Genomic DNA, 7,500 nt, shown 5'->3' with positions numbered 1-7,500 from the left:
CGGATCTCCTATGGCGGCGCTGTCGGCTCTCCAAGTTGAGCGGATCTCTGTCGGCGTCGGCACGGCGACGGCGACGGCGTTGGCTCCCATCGTCCGGGCTCGATGGGCTCCTGTAATTAGAAATGCATGGAATAATTAACAAAACAACTTCATTACACTGGGGCTGGGGGGGGGGGGGGGGGGGGGGGGGGGGGGGGTCATCCGGGGTCTTCTTCGATCTGCGGGGGCGGGGGAACGGGGGACGGCAGGGAGAGAGAGGACGCGCCGAAGGGGTCACCGCATTGGCTAGCCTAGCTTGTGAGATTACATACACCGCACGCCATAGGTTCCAGGCCCTCTCCCAGCGTACGATGAAGGGCGTACATCGGAGTGAATCTGAGCTACCCCCCCTCCCCTCCGCCGTCATCTCTGAACCCCACCCCTATTACCAGCCTCTCTGATCATCCACAGGGAGGCCTCGTTGACATCCATTAGCAGGTTTCCCAGCATCCAGCAGGATGGGGGTGGGGGGGGGGGGGGGGGGGGGGGGGGTGCCGGGGGGGAATGATGTAATTCCCTAGGAGATGACATTAAAACAGTGCCTCGACTGACATCATCCATTAAGTGAGGCAAGGTACCCCCCCCCCCCCCCCCCCCCCCAAAACCCAACCTCACCCCCCACTCCATAACATGTTTTCGTCTCAGCTTTCACATGTTTTCTATACCTCCAGCGCATGTCGGTGCCCGGAGGCCCCCCCGGCGTGGCTCTGCTGACCCTCTGAGGAGGTCTGGCATCCAGGGGAAGCATCAGAAGTGCGCCGCTGCCGCCGCCTGCAGCAGGGAGGGCGGCGTTCAGAGGCTCAATGTGTCATGTTGCATCGGGCTCTTCCCGTCTCCTCCTCCTCCTGTCTCCCTCCTCCGCTTTCAAGCCCTAGCGGATGCTAATGCAGCCTGTCTGCACTACAAAGACGGCTACGTTGTGTACCCCATGCGCGCACACACACACACACACACACATGCAGAAGCACATGCCCACGCACACACACACATGCACATACATATTATACACACACACACACACACACCATGCGCATTCACATTCACACACGGATACACTAACGCACACACACGCACGGACGTAAACACACACATCCACATTCGCACACACCCACAAACACGCACACACACACACAGATAAACTAACGCATGCACATACATCCACACACACACACCCACACCCCTGACCTCCATTGACGTGCACGGTTGAATGCGGTGTGTGTTTAGAGGGTTGTCGTCGATCGTAAAGCCCTACGCAGACAAACCTCTCCCGACGCTCACAATAGACGTAAATCCCCACGTCCTCTGTTGTCCCGCTGTGTTAATTTTAGCAGGTGTTGTTGGTAAAAGCATAAAGACAAGCCTGTAAAACACATTCACATTGTGCTATTTCCCCCTCAGCCTGGCTAGCGCCTTCGCCGGGCTCTCGTCTTGTTGCTGTGGTCGATAGTTGTTGTGGGTATTTTTTTTTTCAGACACAGAATTGTAGACTGTGAATTACATTTTGCGCGAGGGAGACTTGGCAGCTCTCTATTCTTCAAGCCCAGTGAGTGGGCCGGCCTAAACGTCAATAATGGATGCTCAGTAGCGGAGTGAGTAGACGTGGACTGGAAGCAGAGCGGGGGCCGCGCCTCACTCAATAATGAATCAATTGATCCCCCCCCCCTGCCCATGATGGATCAGGTTGCCATGACAACAGATGCAGGGTTACCCGGAGCAAGGAGGGGGAGTTTTTCTCTGCCCTTTTGGCCGTCTGCACCCGTCTGCAGACCCCGGTGCTTCATTTGTATTCGTGGCCGCGCGCCGGTCGGTGATTAATAGAGTTAATTAGAAACGCTGGTGGTGGTGGTGGTGGTGGTGGAGGACGAGAGGTGTGACGATGCAGCTATAGGCAGCGGGCTGAGGGCGTCCGTGATCCAGGGAGGATGCAAGAGCTTCCATCTCTTTCTCTGTCTCTCGCTGCTGCAGGACGCACAAGCCCCCACAGACCCCCCCACCCCCCCCCCCCCCCCCTGCCGTCTGGCTCATGTGAATGCAGATGTGCGGGAACCACAGGTGCATGTCGTTACACTTCCAGTCGTTTCCCCGCTACGATGGGCTCCGCCTTCACCGGAGATGTATTGGCATGCAGTCATAAGAGAACAATACATGTCGATTATTTTTAATGGGGGCTGTCGCCTCTTCTTCTTCTTCATCTTCCTCCCCTCGGAGCCAAGCGTGTTTACCGTTTTCTGCATGTGTGCGCATTCTGTTGCCATGGCGACGCCTGCCGGAGCCGGGGTCCAGCTGGGACCATGTTGCCAAGTAACAGCTGAGTTATGAGAGAGGAGAGAGGAGTGTGTGGGAGGGGTGGGAGGGGGGAGGGGGCGGGGGCCACGACGAGGGTATGAGCCGATCTACAAAAGAACCAACGCCTGCACACGCACAACAAAACCTGGAAGGATGGCAGGGAAAAGAATAACATCTCCGGGTAAAAATACATCTATTTGCTTTACGACTCGGGACTCAGAAACCTGGCTGCCTTTGATCTATCCCGTCTCCATGGCAACGCCTCCGTGGCAGCCTGCCACCTTTTTTTTTTTTTTTTCTTCTTCCCTTCTCTTCCCTTTCCTCAGCTGTGTAACACAATGTCCCTGGTCTCTCGCTGGGGCGGGGTAAACAAACACACGCCGAAACAAAAGAAATGATAATAATAATAATGCCCACTGAGATACGACGGCGCGGTGATCCGCGAGTTCAACCGCTAGGACGCAGCGGGGCTGCAGAAGAAGAAAAAAAGCATCTTCTTCTTCTTCTGTGTTTTTTTTCCTTACACCATGTCTCCAATGACTCCCCTGCTCATGCACATAAGACTGCAGTATCGAGCGACAGAGGCGATCTATCTATAGAGAGCATCGACCCGTAGCCCTCAGCCCGGGAACACAGAGAGGGCACTGTGACCTATAATTAACCCAGCACTTGCATGGAAATATCGGGAACGTCCCAACGTTTCCCAGGCCCTCAGCTGTGAGCGATCACGTATCCCCCGTTCCGCAGGAAGCGCCGGCATGGGATCGGGAGCGTCGGCCTGTTGTGGAAACGGCACAAGGGGGGGAGAGGGGGAAAGGTTGGATGTTGGATGTGAACTCCCAGCCAAAGCCCCTCTTCTGTTTTCCATAGCCGTTGCTCTGAGGGTGGAAAAGCAAAGCGGCCTTTCGGTTGAGTAGATCCCGATGACGTTCCACACCGCGTGTGAGCTAATGGCTGCTGATAAGAGCAGATGTGTGTGTTTCAGACACGCTACCAGGATGCCTTTACATGTAGGTTTAACCCACAGAAACCCCATCTGGTTGGGTTGGATGTCGGCCAGGTTGTGGGGGGGGGGGGGGGGGGGGGAGGCAGCCATAGGTTTTTTTTACAATCTGTCGACTCATGTGACTCACCCCCCCCCCCCCCCCCTTACACACACGCACACACACATGTAGTCATCGTGAGGCCCAGTGACCCGTGCCCGGGCTGGATGATGACTCCCACCTCGGGACCGTTGTGACTAGTGCAAACATGGCGACCGCCGTGTTCATCAGGAATCCATTCACACAGACACGGTCGGAGCCACGCACACACACACAGCGCTCCCGTCGATATTGTCGTCGAGCCGATTTAAAAAGAGAGCCCGGATCTCTGCAGTCGGGGGTGGGGGCAGCTCTGCAGAGGCTGGTTGTCATGGAAACCGACAAGGAATCGAATTTCATGAAGTGCCCGGCGATTGAAAAAAAAAAAAAAAAAACACCACCACCTATTTCCAACGACCAGCCGGCCCGCCCTTTGCCAACAAACAAAAGTGTGTGATGACATACAAACGAAGCCCTTTCTGCGCGAGGCTATTCCCGTACCCTCTCGACCGGTCGGGGGGGGGAATGAAACCTCGCTCTAAATGAGGTGCGTGTGTGCGCTCGTTCGCTGGCCAGCTTATCGGGAATTCTTGCAACGCATCAAATGTGCAAACCGTGTGTTTCATCATCGTCATGGTAACTGGTAAACGGACCGCAATCATTCAACGCTTTTTTCTAACCAGTGGACCACTTTACAATTATCGCCTCCCATTCACCCATTCATGAACACATTCCCACACCGACGGGCGGAGTCACTCTCGCAAGGCGACAGCCAGGCCCCGTCCCGAGCGGTGAGGGTTAGGTCGGTGTCTGGCTCAGGGACACCCCCACACTCTGGCCAACCCGCTCTTCCTCCTGAGCCTCATACCAACCCCCGTCGTCATCGTCATCAGGGGTCATGATCCAAAGGTGGACCGGACGAACGGACCCGAAATAAGACGGCTGCGCTGTGCCTCTCCGGGGTGTTCGTGTCGGAGCTATCTTTACGGCCGTACAAAACGAGGAGGGTGGGGGGTGAGGGGGGGTGGGGGGGGAGGGGGGAGTGTCTGGTGCAACGTGGCCTTGGCTTTATATAACCCGGTCTGCCCGTGGCGATTTAGCAACGCTGTGCAGCAGCAGCAGCAGCAGCAGCAGCAGCAGCAGCAGCGCTGTTGTCTGGGCCTGATGTAAACAGAGCGCAGCATCCTCCAGGGCTCAGCCATGTGCCTTGATGCAGCAGTTATGGCCTACTTTCATAAATCAGGGGAAGAGACAAACAGCGGGGAGGGGAGGGGAGGGGAGTGAGGGAAAGGGGTGAGCGAGGCCAAGGGACTGTGGCGTGTGTAGGAGAGAGAGAGGGAGGGAGGGGAGAGAGAGAGAGAGAGAGAGAGAGAGAGAGAGAGAGAGAGAGAGAGAGAGAGAGAGCCGGAGAGAGAGAGAGAGAGAGAGAGAGAGAGAGAGAGAGAGAGAGAGAGAGAGAGAGAGAGAGAGAGAGAGAGAGAGAGAGAGAGAGAGAGAGAGAGAGAGGTAGACAGTGTGGGGCTGGTGGTAGTATCGGAAGAGGGAGAGAGGTGGGGGGGATGGGTGGTGTGCTGAACAAGGCTCATATTGATGTTCCAAACACAGCTGCGGGCGTCAGCTGACTGGCTGGCCTGGACTCGGCCCCAAGTCCTGCCTCCTGCCTTTATTGGCTTACACAGTGACCTTTCTCTTGCTCTGCTGGAATGGATCCCCTTCCAACCCCCCCCCCCCCCCCCCCCCCACCTCGCCTCTCCATCCCTCCCTCCCTCCCGCACCCCCATCAGGCCTCTTCCACGCATTCTCCCTGGCCTCAGTGACACCGGGTTCTTCTATGCTCCTCCCTCCCTCCCTCCCCCTCTCCTTCTCTCTCCTCTCTCCCCCCCCCCTCCCCCCTCTCCCCCCTCTCTTCCTGAGTTCAGCCGGGTGGTTGGCATGTGCATGCCTCCAGAACACTGGTTCCCTTTTCAAAGAATCAGCGCTTTTATTGGTCTCACAGGGCTCAACTTTCAAAACCTTCTCCCCTGCTCTTATTTAACTCTTTCTCCCTCCCTCCCTCTCTCTCCCCCCCTCCCTCCCTCCCCCTCCCTCTCTCTCCCCCTCCCTCTCCCTCCCTCCCCCCGCGTCCCGGGCCCCCGTACCAGGGGGTCTAGCTAGCTCTCGGCGGCGTCCCTCGGTGCTCCTTTAAAGGGAATACAGGCAGCAGCGAATACCCTGAGAGCTGCTGGCAAACGGCCGGAGTTATTCCCCAACAAACGTCGTCCCCGGGGCCGGGGAATAACGGCGAATATACGGGGGCTCGGGGGGGGGGCTGGAGCAGGGAGTCGCCCGGCACCACGGCAGCAGCTGTCGCCGCAAGGCCTTCCCTCAGGGACGGCCATCGGCAGAGGTAAGTGTCAATCAGAGGTCCTCATAAGGCCAGGCTGCGGGCTGCTTCCCAGAAAGACCACCCCCCCCCCCCAGCCCCACTTACCTACCCACCTACCCACCGACCCACCCCACCCCTCCCCTTCTACCAACCATTAGACACGCACACACACTCACCCCCCTCCTCCCTGTCTCCCTCCCTCTCCCCCCAGCGCTGTGATGACGTGGCCACGGAGGCTGGCAACAGGAGTGCATGCTGCATAGTGTTTCTATGGGAGCTGTCCACCCACACAGCACCGCACCACTCCCCCTCCCTCCTCCCTGTCCCTCCCCCCCAGCCTCCCGCCCCCCCCTTCCCCGAGCCTCCCCCCCCAGCCCCAGCCCCAACCTCCCTGCCTTCACGACGCAACTGTTTTCAGGGAAACAACCTTCTCTGGAGATGTCGCCCTGGGCAGCTAAGGGCCCTCGTAAATCTCTGGGTTCCTATTTTGCTCTCAACGCACACACACACGCACACACACACACACACACACACACACAAATGTGTGTGTGTGTGTGTGTGTGTGTGTGTGTGTGTGTGTGTGTGTGTGTGTGTGTGTGTGTGTGTGTGTGTGTGTTTGTGTGTGTGTGTGTGTGTGTGTGTGTGTGTGTGTGTGTGGTTTATGTTTTCCCGAATCTTATATATACACACATGTCTTTGCTAGTGGCCTGTTTGTGTGAAAGCCTTATGAATCGACTTGCGGAGAGAGAGAGAGAGAGAGAGAGAGAGAGAGAGAGAGAGAGAGAGAGAGAGAGGGGCCGGGTTCTGAACATCACTCCTCCACGTCCGTCAGTGGGAGGTAAATAAGGCCCTGTGCTCCGGGGCTCCTTGGTTACAGTGGAAGAATCCCAGACTCCACTGTGGTATCCAGGCAGACCTCGGCAAAACCCAAAACACTACAGGAATGAAAATTGTTCTGCCAGCGAGAAGGAGGAGGGGAGGAGGGAGGAGGGAGGAGGGAGGGGCCGAGGTAGCAAATGAGAGAGAAGGAGCGGTGAGGAATGGAAGTGTTTAAAGGGAACCGAGGCTGGCCGTCGGAACGCTGTCAGCTCCTGTGTAGACAATGGAACACAGCTGTTGCTGACGCTTTGAACTGCAGCTGTCTGTCGCCGTCGACAACACACACGTTTGTTGGCGTGTATGTGCGTGCGTGCGTGGGTCTTCACGCAGGCCTCGTGTGAACGTGTAGACGTAGTCGATGCTTGTTTGTGTGTGTCTGTGCGTGCATGCATGCGCGTGTGTGTGTCTTCACGCAGGATTTGTGTGACTGTGTAGACGTAGCCCATGTTTGTTTGTGCGTGTGTACGTGCGCGCGTGTGTGTGTGTGTCTCCACGCAGGCCTTGTGTGAACATGTAGACATAGCCCATGTTTGTTTGTGTGTGTGTGTGTGTGCGTGCGTGCGTGCGTGTCTTCAAGCAGGCTTTCGTGTGAACGTGTCGACGTCGCCGATGGCCGTTCCGTTACCACGTTTCGTCTCAGAGACCCCGACGGCGGTCGTCTCGTTGAGCCGTGTCAGACCCCCGACTCACGTACTCAGAAGCGCAGCAGGGGGGGTCTCAGCGGTAAACACTGAGGCAGCTGATGAATGAACCGACGCGGTCGATACAGCAGAGAGCCAGAGATGGAAACACTTATTTTGTTTACGTTGTATTTCTCCTTTCCAAGTCATGCCTCCGTCACCAACACCC

The 7,500-nt window shown here is 57.0% G+C and overlaps 1 long non-coding RNA gene across 1 annotated transcript in view; it reads right to left on the bottom strand.

Moving 5' to 3' along the window:
• Positions 1-7,500, bottom strand: part of LOC115559933 (uncharacterized) — a 22,976-nt gene that overhangs the window by 117 nt on the left and 15,359 nt on the right. The window contains exon 2 of the long non-coding RNA XR_003979647.1: positions 1-110. This exon is cut by the window's left edge and continues 117 nt beyond it. This is a non-coding gene — a long non-coding RNA (uncharacterized LOC115559933). The remainder of the gene's footprint in view (positions 111-7,500) is intronic.

Source organism: Gadus morhua, chromosome 15, assembly GCF_902167405.1.
Source record: "Gadus morhua chromosome 15, gadMor3.0, whole genome shotgun sequence".
NCBI classification, from domain to species: domain Eukaryota; kingdom Metazoa; phylum Chordata; class Actinopteri; order Gadiformes; family Gadidae; genus Gadus; species Gadus morhua.
Note: the sequence above shows the minus strand (reverse complement) of the source record. Positions and strands in the feature narration are given on the sequence as shown.